The sequence below is a fragment of the Columba livia genome, chromosome 2, assembly GCF_036013475.1.
Source record: "Columba livia isolate bColLiv1 breed racing homer chromosome 2, bColLiv1.pat.W.v2, whole genome shotgun sequence".
Lineage (NCBI taxonomy): Eukaryota > Metazoa > Chordata > Aves > Columbiformes > Columbidae > Columba > Columba livia.
Genome location: NC_088603.1, coordinates 76,768,597 through 76,785,727, shown reverse-complemented (window position 1 = coordinate 76,785,727; position 17,131 = coordinate 76,768,597). Strand labels below are relative to the sequence as shown.

Below are 17,131 nucleotides of genomic sequence, written 5' to 3'. Positions count from 1 at the left end.
GTGGCCAGGCCTGAAGAGTTGTGGTGAATGGAGTAAAATCCAGTTGGTGGCTGGTAACAAGCGATGTTCCCCAGGGGTCTGTTCTGTTTAATCTATTTGTCAATGATCTGGATGAGGGGATTTGGTACATCCTCAGTAAGTTTGCAGATAACACCAAGTTGGGTGGGAGTATTGATCTGCTGGAGCGTAGGAAGGCTCTACAGAGGGATATGGACAGGCTGGATCAATGGGCTGAGGCCAGTTGTATGAGGTTTAACAAGGCCAAGTGCCTGGTCATGCACTTGGGTCACAACATCCCGATGAAACACTACAGGCTTGGGGAAGAGTGGCTGGAAATCTGCCTGGGAGAAAAGGATCTGGGGGTGTTGATTGACAGCTGGCTGAATATGAGCCAACAGTGTGCCCAGGTGCCCAAAAAGGCCAACAGCATCCTGGCATTCATCAAGAATAGTGTGGCCAGCAAGACTAGGGAAGTGATCTTTCCCCTGTACTCAGTGCTGGTGAGGCCTCACCTTGAATCCTGTGTTCAGTTTTGGGCCCCTCACTGCAGGAAAGATATTGAAGTGCTGCAGAGAGTTCAGAGAAGGGAAACAAAGCTGGTGCAGGGTCTTGAGAGCATGTCTCTGAGAAGCAGCTGAAGGAACTGGGGCTATTTAGCCTGGCAAAGAGGAGGCTGAGGTTGCCTCTCTGCAATTACCTGAGAGGAGACTGTAGCATGGAGACTATTCGTCTCTTCTCCCAAGTAGCAAGTGATAAAATGAGAGGAAATAGCCTCAAGTTGCTTCAGGGGAGGTTTAGATTGGATATTAGGAAAAATTTCTTCATGGAAAGGGCTGTGAAGCAGTGGAATAGCCTGCCCAGGGGAGTGGTGGAGTCACCATCCCTGCAGATGTTTAAAAGATGTGTAGATTAGGTTCTTATGGACATGGTTTAGTGCCAGAGTTAGGTTATGGTTAGACCCAATGATCTTGAGGGTCTCTTCAAACCAAAATGATTCTACGATTCTAGTCTGTGATTCTTATTTACATGTAATAGGATGGCACTAAACTTCCTGACAAACCTGCAGAGACAGATATATATGTATAAGACCATTGGTATATGATAGTAAAATCAGAACCATGCAGCTAAAGCAAATATCTGAATAAATCCAATGTATAAAAATTTTATTCAGCTGTGAATGCAGAGAAACATATTAATGTTAGATGGGAAATGAACAATGAGTTAGAACAACTGGTGTAGTTGTTGCTGAATAGAAAATAAGAAATGGAAAGACCAAGGAAAAGAGCTCTGGTAACTTTCATACTACTGTTACTGGGGACACCTTTCATAGCACTGTTGTGTTTACACATTGTAATGACTTAACATTTGCAAGTATACTTCAACAATGTTTAAGCCATTAGTAACATAAAAATAACAAATGACTGACTTGAAAAAGAGAAAGTCACAGAATAATTTTAGTGAAATCAGGTAAAGATATTTTCTGTTATATTTATTTTCATAGGATTATTCAGAAATAATACCTTTTAGCTGAATCAGGGGATATCCATTCTATCAAAAGACTTCTGCTTGCTTGTACTAGTACTGCATTATTTCCAAAAAGCATCTGGTCTGTTCAAGCTGCAAAAAACATGATAGGTAATTTGAAGAATGTTACCTATACTCCATAACGATTCATCTTTATAGCTGTTTTCCTTTTTGTTCATAATCATTAGCTAAGCCATAGAGAAGTTTGTATACAATATAGATGTTTTATTGACATCTTTCTTAGTAATTTAATCTTTTGTGTGTGTAGTCTTTTGTATGAGTTATGTTCTATTTATACCATGTTTATGGATGTTTTTTCTAGGTAACTATAAACATTTTTCAGTTACTGTACTAAAATTCACTTGCAACATCAGAACATTTGAATGCTCAGATGCAGAAGTAGGAGGGCAGATGATTTATAGAAATAAAAGAGTTTTAGCAGATACCAGGATGTCTGCACCCTGGAATAACTGCTGTTATTGAAAGAATGGGTAGTTGTTTCACTTATGGCTTTCAGTTGTCAGAAAAAGAAAAATATGTTTGCATTAAAATGAAATGCCAGAAGCTCAAAGAATGCAAACAACTTTCTTGTTGGTTTTGGTTTTGTCTGTTTGGTAGGTTGGTTGTTGTTGTTGATTTGTTTTGGTTTTTTCCATCATAATAGATCAGAGGAGATTTATAACAGAAGTCAGGGCAGTACAAGGCATTGCTGAGACTGCATGGAGAATTAGAAGAAATTATGCTACTGTCAGAGCAGGGGTTGCAGCTGGTATCAAAAATACGGAATGGAACAGAGTGGTGATGTTACTTTCAGAAGAGTAACGTTTTGGGTTGAGTACTGCTCTGTTGAGTTTTTTTTTCTTAATACACATGCTATGAAATATTTTGCTCTTCCTTCCTTCATGAACAGCCTTTTGTTCCTAGTGCTATCTATGTGTTCCTCCACAGAACTTAGGCTGTTTGACATGGGAGCCTCTGCTCCCATATTACCATGACCTCCCTCTACTATTTATTGCTATTCTTTCTGTCTTTTCCAACTCTTTCCCTGTTTTTCCTGGTTTTGTTTGTTTATTTGGGGGATGTGATTTTTTATTTTTCTTTTTAATTTTTATTTCTACATAGTGACCTTTTTATGTTGTATTGTCCACCTTTTAATGTCTTCTTTTTGGAAAAAATCCCTCTGTGTGGGTTCTATGGTATTTTTGTCTGTGTGGTCTCACTGAATCACAGAATGGTTGTGGTTGTAAGGGACCTCTGGAGATCATATTGTTCAACCTACCCTGCTCAAACAAGGCCATCTGGATCCAGTTGTCCAGGACTATGTCTATACAGCTTTTGAATATCTCCAAGGATTTTTTGAATATCTCCAAGACTCCACAACGTCTCCGCACAATCTGTGCTAGTGCTCAGTTACCCTCACAGGATAAAAGTGTTTCCTGATGTTCAGAAGAACCTCCTGTGTTTCAGTTTATTGCCTCTGGTCCTGTCACTGGCCACCAACGAAAAGAGTCTGTCTCTGTCCTCTTTGCAACCTTCCTTCAGGTATTTCTATACATTGAAAAGATCCCCATGAGCCTTCTCTCCTCTAGGGTAAGGAGTTACAGCTCTCTCAGCCTTTTCTCGTATATGAGGTGTTCCAGTCCCTTAATCATCATTATGGCCTTTCCCTGGACTCTCTCCAGTGTGTCCATGTCTCTCTTGTAGTGGGGTGCCCAGAACTGGACACGTCACTCCAGTTGTAGCCTCTCTAGTGCTGGGGAGAAGGGATGGATCCCTCCCTTGACATGATAGCTGCACTTTGCCTAATGCATCCATTAGCCTTCTTTGTGGCAAGGGTATATATGTTCACCACTCTTCCCAGTTTTGTGTTATCTCTAAACTTGTTGAGGGTACACTCTGCCTCATCATCCAGATCATTAATGAAGATGTTAAACACAACTGGACCCAATATTGATCTCTGGGATATAGTGCTAGCCAGTTGCCTCCAAATAGAATTTGTACCTAGGTACCCAATACAATCATGGTCACTTAATGAAGAAATAATAAAAATTTCAAATACTGATGTACATGCAGTCATTGTAAAACAACACAACTAAGATTTCAGTTTCAGACTTGCAGAACTTAGGAAATGCTAAAACTATTTTCTTATTCTGCAGCTAACATGGTGTGGTGTATAAGAATCATGATATTTTGCTGCATCATTGTACTGAAGGCATGTATTTTCTTAATCAACAACAATTCTCCTTCAGTATTATTATTCCATGTAGTACATGGCCTTGTTTGAGGCACACTTTTCAAACCCTACATTTCTATAATTTTCTTATGGACTTTTGTAGTGCTTTTTGTTATAATATCTGAATGTTTTCCAGCCATTAGCTTATCCTCTCATTAAGTGTCTGAAGTGGGACCATGAGGTTTACCCTTTTCCACAAAATAGAATTTGATGCACAGACACCGTGGTCAGAAGTACAAGCTGACTTAGTGACAGGACACAGAGGACCAGACATAATTTTTAGATTTTTTTTCTTATTATAGTAGTGTGTGCTGAAACTGTGAGTCTTCAGCACCTCTTTATATCAGACCCAGCTCTTCAGTCAGAAACACAGAAATAATAGGACATAACAGGAAAACATCCATGAAAGAAATCTGATTCAAGTGACATCCTCAGGCATAGGTGGCAGAGGATTAGATATGGTCTAGTTCAAAAGGGAATGTTTTAATTGTGAAAACCTATTTTCCCCTCCATTCAGCATCATTCACAACAAATTTTCTGGCTTCTACACCTTAAAATATGATCTTTTCTAGACAAGTGTTGCTGTACTGGGACTTACCCATAGACCAGTCCAGGAAAGGTACTATTAGGAGTGTATGAAAGGAGATAGAAAGTAATGTGGTTTAACCTGAGCTAGCAATTAAACCACAATAGCCACTCACTCGCCCCCTTCCTCACCCTCCCAACAGGGAACAGAATCAAAAGGGAAGGGAGAAACTTGGATTGAGATAAACACGGTTTAATAAAATAAAAAAATACTAATACACTACTAGTAAATATATATAAAAAAGAAGTAAAAGATACTCAAAGCAATTCCTCACGGACACGCTGAGCAGCCAGTCTCATCAAGCCACACCTGGTCTGAACAGCTGATCCAAGAGAGAGAGAAGAGAGGAAAAAGGCAGAATGGCTCAGAGGCCTCTGCAGGATGGCAAAAGGCTGGGCTAAATGTCTCAACCAAACTTCCCGGCTACCCCCAGCGAGAGTGAGAGAGAAGAACCAGAGAGATCGGTAGAGCCAAAACCGAAACGCCCCACTCTTCTTAAGTAATTAGCATTATGCTAATGGGATGGAATACTCTCATCGATCCATGTGGATGTCAGTCAAGCTCTACCCCATCCATGCCTCCCTTCCTAGATGCCTCACACCTGTGGGCAGAGCACTCAGAATGTCCTTGGCTCAGACCAGAGCAATTAAAAACATTAGCTCTGTGTTGGGGTGTTATCTGCTTGTTTTCAAACTAAGTCCAAATAATGAGCATGCTAGCTATGAAAAAGAAAGATTTCTAACTGCACGAAGAAAATTAACCCATTTTCAGTCAAACCAGCACACTATGTACAATTTTACAGAGGTTAAAAATACATTAAACACGGAATTAAGCCAAAGAGAAATGGGATCATTAGGTTCCAAACAGCTCATTGCTAGATCTGAAGTGTTTAAAAACACCATACTGATCACTCTTCTGTGAACTCATGAAAAGACTAACGTGCTCTTCTACAACATGTGGGCTAACCTGGGTGGAGAGAATCCCAGTAGGTTTGACAGACATTTGATGATGGTGATACTTGAGAAAATGGCGTCTCATTCCACATTTTTTCTTTCTCATCCTTCTTACACCTCATCATCTTCCTACAAATGCAACTGTTGGCTTCTGGGATCTCTGCCAAGTTTCTATCCAGAAATGAAAATCAAGGAAAGCATCTCTGCTGCAGTCTGAGTAGGTATCATACTAGATCCATCATTTTAGAGGATAAAGCTGCCTGCCTTGAAGACAGACATGGCAAACAGCAACCCCACAGTCCCTGGTTCAGTCTGTATCTTTCTGACATTTTATCTTGTGTGCTTCCCTCTTTTCTCTTTCTCTTTTTTTTTTTTTTTTTTTCCCACCCCATGTTTCCTTGTTCACTCTCTGTGAATTAATGTCTCTATTCTGCCACTGTTTCTTACTTGCTTCTTTATCAGAAATATATAATTCTTCTTTGCTGGCCAAGAAGAATACTTCCTTCAGCCTCCACTCCTGCTTCTACCACTCTTCATTTATTTTAATGCTCCTTGACCTAATCTGTCCCCACTGGTAAGCTTCTCTGACTCAAAGGCCAGCTGTACCCTGTGGAGTTTCACATTTTGCATTCAAAGCATGAAGGTTGTTTTACTCCTGTGAGAAAATTCCAGCTGTATAATTTTTCCTTGTTCTCTGAAATCTCAGTATCATTTTGGCTGAAATGTTTTTAAATTATTTCTGCCTGAGGCAGATCATCAGTGTAGAAAATTTAATCCTAAATAATTTGTTTGGTAAATTTAAAAGCAACTATAAAAGGACTCTTCTAATGGGAAGTATTAGGCAGTGTTAAAAATAGGTTCTGATGCCACCTTGTTTTAAAGTTACTGTCATGTCTATGAATAAATATATGGTTGAACAACTGTTTTGCCTTAGATATCCATATGCTATCAGTATAAATAAATAGTGGCTTTTAAATAGTTGACCACACCAACAGAAAAAGGAGTTAATGACAAAATATGGCTTTTCTAGAGCTAAACCTTAACTCTCAAAGTAAGTCCACTTTAAGGATGCAAGTGTGATTTGCAGGAACTATGCCAGAATGAATTAATTTCTCTCTAGGATAACCTCAGTTCATTGTAGCTGAATAAAACCCCAACCAAAATACTCCACAGAAAAGGGAGTAAGTGCACATTCAGTGATTCTGAAGTTGTTCCTGAATAATTCCACTAGATCATATCTTTTCTTTGACTTCAGAATTTGTGTGCACACACGTAGAATAAAATTTTTGTACGTATACAAAAAATGTCATTTATTTCCCACTCATAGTTGCAACTAAAGTAACAGAAGACAAAATGTTAAAAGGAGCTGAAGATTTTAACTTAATTTTCAACACTCAATATTGTGTTCATCCTCCAAAAACAGTCCAGATTTAAAAAGCTACTTCCCAGCCTTTTAAATACATTTCTACACATTTGTGTCTCCTTTCATTATAATTTAATTTGTCTGTATTACCAAATTGAAAGTGTAGTTTTTACTCTAAGTCAATCTTTAGCTTTCTGCTATAGGATCCAAGCCTAGATCTGGTATTTTAGGAGGCAGAAGCGCAGCTGATACAGCCATAAACTTCTACGAGCTTTACCTTCCAATCAATGTGAGAGAATTTGCCCATAATAACAGGACTTCCTGCGTCCAGTTTTGCACAAATTACTGGGTAAACTTGGAAGACAGTGCTGATGTCTTGATATTGTCAGCCCTACATGGATCACTGTGAACTGTGAATGTATCTTCACATAGTGTACCATCAAATGATGGTAGAGATCAGGAAGCTGCATCTAGATTCTGCAGTCTCCCACTTTTCTGTAAAAGGACTGAGGATGAAGTTCTTTGGAAACCAGGAGTAGATGGACATATGGCAATTCTAATTTTAGATTGATACAACAATGGGAAAGTGAGAAGGACAACAATGGAATTTTTTTACACATGTGTTATGAATTGCACAATGTATTTATCTGCCCAAGGACAGCCAAATCCAAAGAACTTCATTGTCTTTCCTTGAAAGATTAAAAATCTATCATAGTACATATATATATTTTTTAAAATCATTTTATGTGTGGTAGTAAAAAAATATTCTCCCTCCTCAGCATTTTGCTGCTCTGATTCTTTCTTTCTCCAGATGACGTGTTCACATGCTAGTATAGCACGCTACTTCAGTGCTGCCTTGCTCATCTGCCAAAAGGTTCTGCTTGAAGTGATGAGTTGTTTCTGTTCCTCCTAGTGGTTACAGGTCTGGGGAAATGGCAGTAGTTGCTTGCATTAGGAAGTGATACTAGGCATGGTAAGTATCCTGCTTTTCTTTTTTTATTGTCTTTTCAACTGACAGCAGCTGAAAATAAGCAAAATTGTTGTCACTGAGCAGCCTAACAATAGCCAGCAATCTTGTATTAGACTTTCTAATCATCAAATAATTTTCATTGTTACTTTCTTCCTCACTCCCAAATACAACATTTTCAGCTCCTCTTTTAAGGGAGTTTGGGTTTTGATTTTTTTTTTTTTTTTTTTTTTTTTTTTTTTAGGGAGACTTTTTTTACAACCAGAGAAAGTCCCTTTTGATGATTTTTAGATAGAGCAATACTGACATCCATTGGTTTAATCTTATGTGACTATTTGTTAAATCTCTCCTAAGTAATGTGCAGATAACCCTCTATGGTATCACAATGAAAGGACTGGACATGATATGATCCAAGAAGGATTGTGCTAAGTCCAATTTGCTGTGTAAGAAACATGAAACCAACACAGATTAACTTGATGAAAAGAAACACATTGCAAAATATGAACTTCAAATACAGCGACTGAAGCAAAATAAAAATAGGCATCACAAGTAACAACTGGAGAAAAATATTAATGGAAGGTTAGTATTGACATTGACTTTTTTCAGATAACTTCTGAAAATGTGAAATTAGCTGATATTATATGAACCTGCCTTGATTTATATTAATCATAAAACTGATGAAGCATGAGCAAAAATTTTTTCTAATCTAACAGCATAAGCAATTCACTGAAGAAAATAGCTGGTCTCTGGTTTCCTCTGACCCCTCTGAGGTTGTAATTTAACTTGGCATCATCCTATTTTTAAAAAAAGCATGTATTATAAATATTACTGTAAGATCACTGGTGGTATAAGAAAGCGGCTATATTTAATCAAGGAAAATACACCACGTAAAGTGGTGGTGTTTTCCGTATTTATTCTCACGCCAAGCTAAGCAGATGAGGCTGATTACCTTAGACTTCACAAAACAGAGAACCATTCTGCCAGCGAAGGCAGGGCGACGGGCTTTAACAAAAAAAGCTCTCCGTTGGCTGTGCCCTCCCACCGCATTCACTTGCAAATCGCTGTGTGCTGGGAAAAGCCGGCGCTTCCCCAGTCTCCAACCTGCCTTCCCAGGGTAAGTGCTGCGGCTCCGGCAGCAGCAGCGCCGCTCTCCCCGCTCCCGTCCGCGGAGGGAGAGCGAGTGTGAGCGTGTCCGTGCATCTTGCGTGTGCGTGGTGGTGCTGGTGATGATATGCCTTCTTTTTCTTTTTTTTTTTTCTCTAATCGGGAGCTCTGAATGAAAGCCAGTCAGGAGGAGAGCTACCCCTTAGCTTTGGTTCCCCGGTTGTCCAGAGTTAAGTGATGCCGGGAGAAAAAGCTCGAGTTAGATCCAAGTAGGATCAGTCTTAGAAAATAACAGTAAACAAACAAACAAACAAGCGAACAAAAGGACTCTAATAGCTCGCTTTTCAGTTTGATTGGGTTGGATACTACTTCACTTTCTCAGAAGCAGAAAAAAAGGTAGGAGCCTTTCTTATTTCCTTAAGCTCTTTGTAGTTACTGTTGTTATTATCATTATTATAGCGTGAACAGTACGGTATTTAATGCAATGTATAGAATTTTTCTACTATACACAACTTTTTACATTTTATAAATATGCTTCAGGAGTAATGAGACAAGGGGTAGGAAATAACTGCTGTGTATTCTCTCTTCAAAGTAAACCAATATCATATCTACTCAAGACTGAAACACCAAGCATTTTACAGTTTTTTTCTCCTAGTAAGCAGACTGCCTTTTAGGCAGCAGTTTCCATCTGTATTCAGTTCTTGCAAATTCAATTGCAAGGGAACAATACTACTTGAATTGAAAAAAGCACAATGTTTCATACTGTAACTGTTACGAACATAGCATGAAACATACACATATGTGCCCCTCACTTTCCGTATATCAGTGCAAGTCTGTTACAGCTTTCATTGCTATTTGTTCTGCCCTGAACCGAATTTCAGAATAATTATACACACTCAGAGCAGATGCTTCTTATGAAGGAAATCCCAGTGGAGAAGGATAGCAGGGTGGATACAGGCCACATTTCAAATAGCTGTACAGAGCTATAGAGAAACAAATTGGGAAAATATTGCCAGGTTTGACATTTCAGTAGAGGGGAGGGGGGAAGCGAGAAGGTGGAGGGAGGAAAAATTTAGTCTGCACCTGTGTGAGCATTTATTGTCAGTGCTGCAATAAAATCCATATTTGATGTGGTGTTAAATTAATGCAGCACAATGCAAGTCTAAATCCATGTTCAGAACTACTACTGATGGCATTGTCAACTGCATTATAAATTTGCAATAGGCTAATACTGTACATGATACTAGTTGCTGCCATAAAAATCTAACTGTCCTTCAGCTTAAAATAATGCATCTGCACGTGTAATCAGTGACAAATAGCAACCAGCATTTTAAAACTGACCTATCATCTCTGCTGCTTCCACACAAACGGAGCTGTTGCCCATAATTTTCATCTCTCATTTCAGTAAAAGCCTCTGTATTACCCTGACTGCACACCCGTTGCTTTTAAGGTATTTTTAGAATCATACAACTTGTTGTATGTGCATATGTGTATACATATATGAACGTGTGAGTGTGTGCACGATGTGATGAAGCAGGTTTGTAAAAAATTATGTGGTGGTTTGTGTTTGTTTTTTAAGCTAGTAGGTTTTCAATTTACATGGCGATATTACTGGAGGGGGAAAGCAGGAAGTGGGAGGTTGGAATGTACTTCTGAATCTCCAAATCCTTTTTAAGTATGCAATTTACTAGGAATATTATGAGTCTGGTGCAAACATTTTTTGTGATTTGCCAGTTACTCAAACTTTTATATTAATTGGTTACTTTTGAATGTAATAGTAGTCAGTGCTATTTTAGAGGAGAAGATGGAAGAATGAACTTAGGGAACTGGGAAATGCAAGTAGAAAAGACAAGCTATCTTTCTCAAGAGTTGAAAACCAGCTTCTTAGAGTCAATATGGCTTTACATCAAGAGATGAATACTTCTTAGATTATAAACTGGTAATCCAGTTTGTGCCTGAGAGAGTCTTCTTGGATTTTTACATACTTTTTACAATAAAAGTATGAATGAAGAGGTCACTTCTGTAGCAGTTTCTGTTAGTTTAGTTTCATGTCCATGTTTTCTTTGTGTGTAGTCAAGATTATTTTGGACACTTAAATAGGAACTTTGTAACGTCTAAGGATTGTTGATTATAATACAGATATTTAAACTTGAAACTGCTGATGATTATTTGATTTTTTGTTACTTTTGGTAGCACTGGAAAATAGATCTTGGTTTCTTGCTTTGTCAACATTTTATATCTATTATATTTTGTAACAGTTTGTAGAAAATAATATAGCAAAATATATCTTAATGGGACCATATGTAGGAACTTAGGTGCTCTTAAATGATCTTGTTGGCTTTGCATTAGAGTAAATGAGTGTAAATGTAATAAAACTTTGTACTTGCATATTGTCAATAGACAAAGGATCTGTGAAGAAACTGACAAAACACTGAAATGTGCTCACAGCAGACACTGCAGTTACTGTTATTTTCTGTGCTTATCTGTGGTAGAAAATGCATCAAAATAATGTTATATTTCAAAGAAAATGAGCTCATCACTAAATGTAGAGAGATATTCATGATACACATCTATACATGCACATCAGTATACAAATTGTAGCCAAGTAATGTATTTTTTCCTTGTTAAATAATTAAATATAAAAGCTAGAAAAGGTTAATTTGAAAAGAAGATCTACTTCTGATTCCAGGAAAGTAATTTCCTGATCTCAAAGTGATTTCCCAAGGAAACAAGTGGCTGAAACAGAGACTGTCTCATCTGGATAATTCTGTACAGGCGACTTAATTTCTGTGTGTGTTAACCATATTCACAGCCAGGTTGATAACACACTGCCCTCAAAGCAGTACAATTTTATACCTTATCACACCACTAGGTTGCAGCACTAGTACAAGGGGTCAAATTAAAATTGAAATTTTGTTGAATAGTAGCAATAAGATGAGGTTTCTGACAGTTATTTTATTTTTAATTCATTCATTATTATCCTTTGAAGCTGAGTTTGTAAACACCAAAGCATCTTAAATGGACTTCCAATATGTCCTGGTTCACAGATCTGAAAAATCTACTGTACAGTTAATTCTTTGATACTAGATGATAGACAGAAATGGAAAGAAAACACTGATTATTTGGGCAGGTAAACAGACAGAATATAAAGCTTTAAGAAACATTTTGAGTGCTTTACGTGAACCACATAAATATATATTCAGTATTTGTTATAGGATTTTAATAATGTATTAATTGATGTATCATTTATTGGAAAGGAGGAAAACTGAAATTCAGAAAAAAACCCTTGTTTTCTTATGAGCAGTTTAAATACGCCAAAGTAAAACACTATGAACTGCACTGTACATAAGGGTGCTATACCATAGCACATTTTCAATGTATAGTGTGCAACCATTGATGAAAGCTTATGCAAACTAAAGGTACAGCTCACTGAAACCTTGGCTGACAACACAACACACACACTGCACATCCTGCACCCTCAAATCTACTAATGTGAACATTTGGTTTTTGATAAAATATACTTCCCCTACTGTCCAAGTTCTGAAAAAGCTTGAAAGTGAAAAACAACAGTATTCTGAACCAAATGGTCCCCAATTCTCTCTTCAGGCCAAGAGGAACTCACTCCTGTTTTGAATGTTGCTTGTGTCTCCCTTCCTGGATTTACAGCTCTTCCACTTCGAGTCCTTGGTATGGCAGCTTCCCTAACTTGCCTGTTTCCATGGCCTAGAAGTTCTACAATAGAGCAATGGAAACTGAACCTTGTCTTTGGGGACCTGAGTGGGTTACAGTTCTCTGGGTCTATTACTACACACAGAAAAAAAAATCAGCTAGATCTGAGGACTGTTTTTTTCTTTATTCTGTTTTCATCTGGTGGGAAGCCAGACCACCACCCAACCAAAGACCTATTGAGCTTATATGTTCTGTTTATCAGCTTATTTGTCTGATTTTTAGTATGTGGAGGATCTGCCAAAAATACGCCATTTGAAGCTTTATATGAGTCTTTGTATGTGCAGTCTTCCTAATTATTAAACATCAGAATCAGTTACCTCATTTTCTGTCCATGTGTGTGGACAACAGGTGTGTGTGGAAAAACAGGAAAAAACTTTGTCTTGTACAGGGATTGCATTCTAGCAATCAGAATACTGTACAATTTCTTTCTTAATTTCTATGTACTTTTTATTACTTCATATTTTCTTTAAGCTCCCACTACCATTTCTTTTCTCTACGAACTTATATCAAATAGATGTTTATCACTTTTTTGGTAAAGAAGTACATCCAGCAGGGGGCATGAAGATCTACCCTGTTTCCCCAAAAATAAGATTTACCCCAAAAATAAGCCCTAGCACAATTTTTCAGGATTTTTGAGGATACTCAAAATACAAACCCTACTCCAAAAATAAGCCCTAGTTACAGTTTGTAAAAAAAAGTCAATTTAAATAGTGTCCAGGCAGTTATACATGTAAAAAAGTAGTAAGTTCTGGAGCAAAAATTAATATAAGAACCTGTCTTATTTTCAGGGAAACAGGGTAGGAGTATCTCAGAGGTACTCCCCAGCTTGTACTGTCAGAGGGCATCTGATCTGGGATATTCACTCAAGTCTGCTGGTTGGAAGTGTGTAGTACTATATAGCATCAGGCTGCATCAGGGTAATGCAAAGACCTATGAAGTTAACTGGATATAATGAAAAGAACGTGGCAGGTGTCCTTTTGAATATTGTTTCCACATGCACATCATTGTTCACACAATTTTTTTTATTTATTACTTTATTATGGTATCTCTTAATTGTAATTCCAAGTGAACTTTGAATCTTATTTCAAACAGTAGGAAATCATGTAAAGAAGCAAACGTGTATATGTGTTTATATAAAGGTAATGATTAAAAAAAATGAGTTGAAATAGATGTTTCCAGAACTCTGTTGAGAAGAAGCTAGAACTCTGTTCTTTCGTGTTTTACAAAAATAAAAAAAGCCTTCTAAATATTTTCTCATTAAGAACTGTATGTTTTGTGATACATATATGCATGTATATGTTTGTTTTATGATTTTCTTGTTAATATACCATCACCTGCCACATTACAGATTGGATTTATTGTATTATCCTATTTCAGTGCTTTGCATTACATCATAAAGTATATGACATACCATCACTTAGCCCGACCAGATCATGATCCTTAAAAATAAATGCGATGCTATAATATCCAGACCTTTAAGACATAAAGAATTGATACCAATTCAATTTACAGTGCTATGAGCAAGGCTTAAAACATAATGTCCAACAGGACTTGTAATTTTTTCCCCAAATTAATGTTAAATATAAAACCATATAACTGGATTGTTATTGTGTGTTTGTGTCTGCCACAATTCAGTAGTTCATATGCTATGTACTCCTGCTTAATGAAGGAAAGGATTATCTTGTTAATTGCTATGCTATCCTAACAATAAGCAGAAATAAAATAGAGATATCTCTGTGTCTAGGAAACACTGATGCTGTGCATTCTGTCATTGGTTCCTCTAAGTGTCACAAGTCTACTGGTGATTTTCACTTCCAGTGGTATCAAGAGAGTTTTGCATCTAGATTTTCTTGGATATGTTTCATATCTTGCACAGAGGACAAAATACCTAGATAAAATCTGAGTTTTAAAATGAGGTTGAGAAAATATATAAGAACCCGAAGTATTTCTTATTATTTAGAAGTAATAATATTCAGGACAGAGGAAGGATAGTCAAATTTATCCTGCTTCTAAGATTTCTAAAAAAAAATATCCATTAGATATATAAATTCCTTTCTCTTACAAATAGTCACCTACCATTTTCCTGACGCCTTTTCTATGGTGCAGCGGAACTGAGACCATAAATACACATCATGTCCAAGATGCAAGATTTGGAAAATATCAGTAACATCATGTGTACAATGCATCCTGTCCTAGGGTGGTGGAATCTCCTGGGCCAAGGGACCTGTAACCCTGCAGGAGTCTTCGTACTACTTTGTACTACTGACATGACAGTGAGATTTTCTTGACTCTGTCCATGTACTTTAATAGGCATATTATTTTTTTTTCCTTGATATGGTTATCATTTTCATAGTGTTCTTTTAAGAATACTGTCTCCCACTAGACCTTAAAATGCTGTCAGATAGGGCCTTGACAGACATATGGACTCCAGTTATGAACTGACGTTGTAGGGTATTTTATCAACATGTTCCTATTTTTTAAGGGAAGGACTCTCAACTTTTCCCTATATATCTTTACATGCATTTGGCAGAGAGAAAAAGGGAGAAAGGTGCACCTAACCTTCTTGTAGCCTTGATTTAAAACTGTGGATAATATTACTACACTTAATTTGAAATTTAAAAATGGCTTATTTCACTTCTCAGACTGTTTTCTTAATTTTTTAAAATACATGCGCTTATAATCATGTTTTCATGTTTCATTCTTTGTTAGAGAGATGTCTGAACCTAAACGTATCAGACAAGGTGTGAATCTAAAAGTTTCTAGTTGGATGCCTCTCTGTTTTATCATACATAAGAAGGTACCATGAAGACCTACAGATCCATTTTATCTGTGTGTCGTTAGCAAATTAGTTAAAAGTAGATTTAAATGTTACTGATTTCTCTACATCATGAAGATTCTAAGTAATACGTTCACTAGAGGTGTACATGGTGAATTAGGTGAATAAAATTCAATTCTTAATGTGGGGTGGGGTGTTTAGTGGTTCTTTTTGTTTGGTTATTTTTGTTGTTTTGGTTTGGTTTGGTTTTTAATGTTGAGGCTACTCAGAAGATGACCTGGATTTTCAGTAGCAGACTATTGGTTGTTAGAGATAATTGCAAAACAAAACTCAAGAATAATAGAAAGAATACAAAGAAAGAAAACCAGAATATAGTTAAAACAAAATATCCCAAAACATGATGAATTGAAGCAGGAAATGACAATATTTCAGCTCTTATTTTCTTTCCACCTGTAATAATAAATTTTAATAACACATTATGCAAATAACTTTTCACAAAAAAATTACATCATGCTATAGATTGTATTTTCATTATCAGTATAGTTGCCTTCTATTTTTTGTTTTTATTTCATTTACTAGAAGGAGGACTTTATATGTCAGTACTGTTGTATGTTATATTATATTTTTCTTTCATTATAATCTTGTTCCTGCACAGTAAGCTGTGTAGGCTACTAGCCTGCCCTCATGACTCTGCTAAAAAATCAAAAGAAAAGTAGTTAATCAATTTAGCTAACCCTTGGGTCATCTAGTAGTGAATTACAGTTAAATACATAGTTTAAAAGAAAAAACCATCAGAATCTATAAAATCATTGCCATAGAGTAAGAGGAGTTTCAGCAGAGATGAACAGCATTCAGCAATTTAATCAGCAGTCTTTAATCAAGATAGTCCTGTACTAAATGGTGAGTAATAGTTTAGACCTCAGTTTATGAGTGAGTTACCAGGATGTACCCAGTCATTTTGCAGCTCTATGAAAAAACAATGCATATTTATAAGATTAGGGAAGTAAAATGTTTTATTCTGACATGAAAGATAGTTTAAGATCTGCTTAAACATATTCATCCAAGTTCCCTAAATATGCTACTGCTCCCCACTTTCCAAGACCAATTTTTAAATAGCATTTTTGTCTGGTACTTCTGTTTCCCTTTGGGATAGTTTCCACAGGCTTTTGGCAGAAATCTGCAGTGTCCACAAAAGAGCAGGATATAGAACACCATGGTGAGTGCCATTTTAGGGAAGTGTGATCTTTTTTCTCCTCTGTTGAATGAAGTTCATTTCTGTCATTAGCATGCTGAGATGTGCTCTTTCCCTTAAGTAAGAGTATGGTGCTCATGGTCAAGATACACTGAAGCTGACATGTTGATTAAAATGAGTGAACCAAGCCCCAGGCATACTAAGTACATTTGGTTCTCTCCATCACTTAATACTTGGGGACATTTTATTGGCAGTTCGTGATCAAGAACTTAAAAGCTTATGTGTTATGTGTCACTAGATCTAGTAGTTACATATGAATGTCAGCTGTACAAATACAGGTAGATGGATTTTCCTACGTAACATTATTATTTTATCAAATATATATATATTTTTTCCCTTGTTTATACAATTCTTTCCAATTTCTCTTTTTAAGTGGTCTCAAATGGAGCAGTACCCTGATTTGACTAATTAATTTGAGAAAATCTTTCTTAAGGGGGAAATTTATTACTTTTGAAAATTTATATTATTTGGACAGTGTTTATTAATTCTGATGATCAGAAGAAACTGATCTCTTTTCCAAAATTTAAGTATGTGTGTGAAATGTGTGTACAGAATGGAAAATTAACAAAATCATGCATTTCTTCTTCCTATCCCTGACTAACAAGACATCTGAATCCACTCTGAAATACATGTGCTATTTCCAA

General features: G+C 36.8%; 1 protein-coding gene across 5 annotated transcripts in view; it reads left to right on the top strand.

Moving 5' to 3' along the window:
* The first annotated feature begins 7,511 nt into the window (after positions 1–7,511).
* CDH10 (cadherin 10) overlaps positions 7,512–17,131 on the top strand; it is a 103,357-nt gene continuing 93,737 nt past the window's right edge. The window contains exon 1 of one of the 5 annotated variants that reach the window (XM_021285479.2): positions 7,512–7,632. The gene's annotated coding sequence lies outside the window, so the exon portion shown is untranslated. Of the gene's footprint in view, positions 7,633–8,591; positions 9,127–10,156; positions 10,181–17,131 lie in introns of those variants that run through there. The other 4 variants (XM_021285478.2, XM_005500908.4, XM_065052588.1 and 1 more) reach the window with 4 other exon arrangements.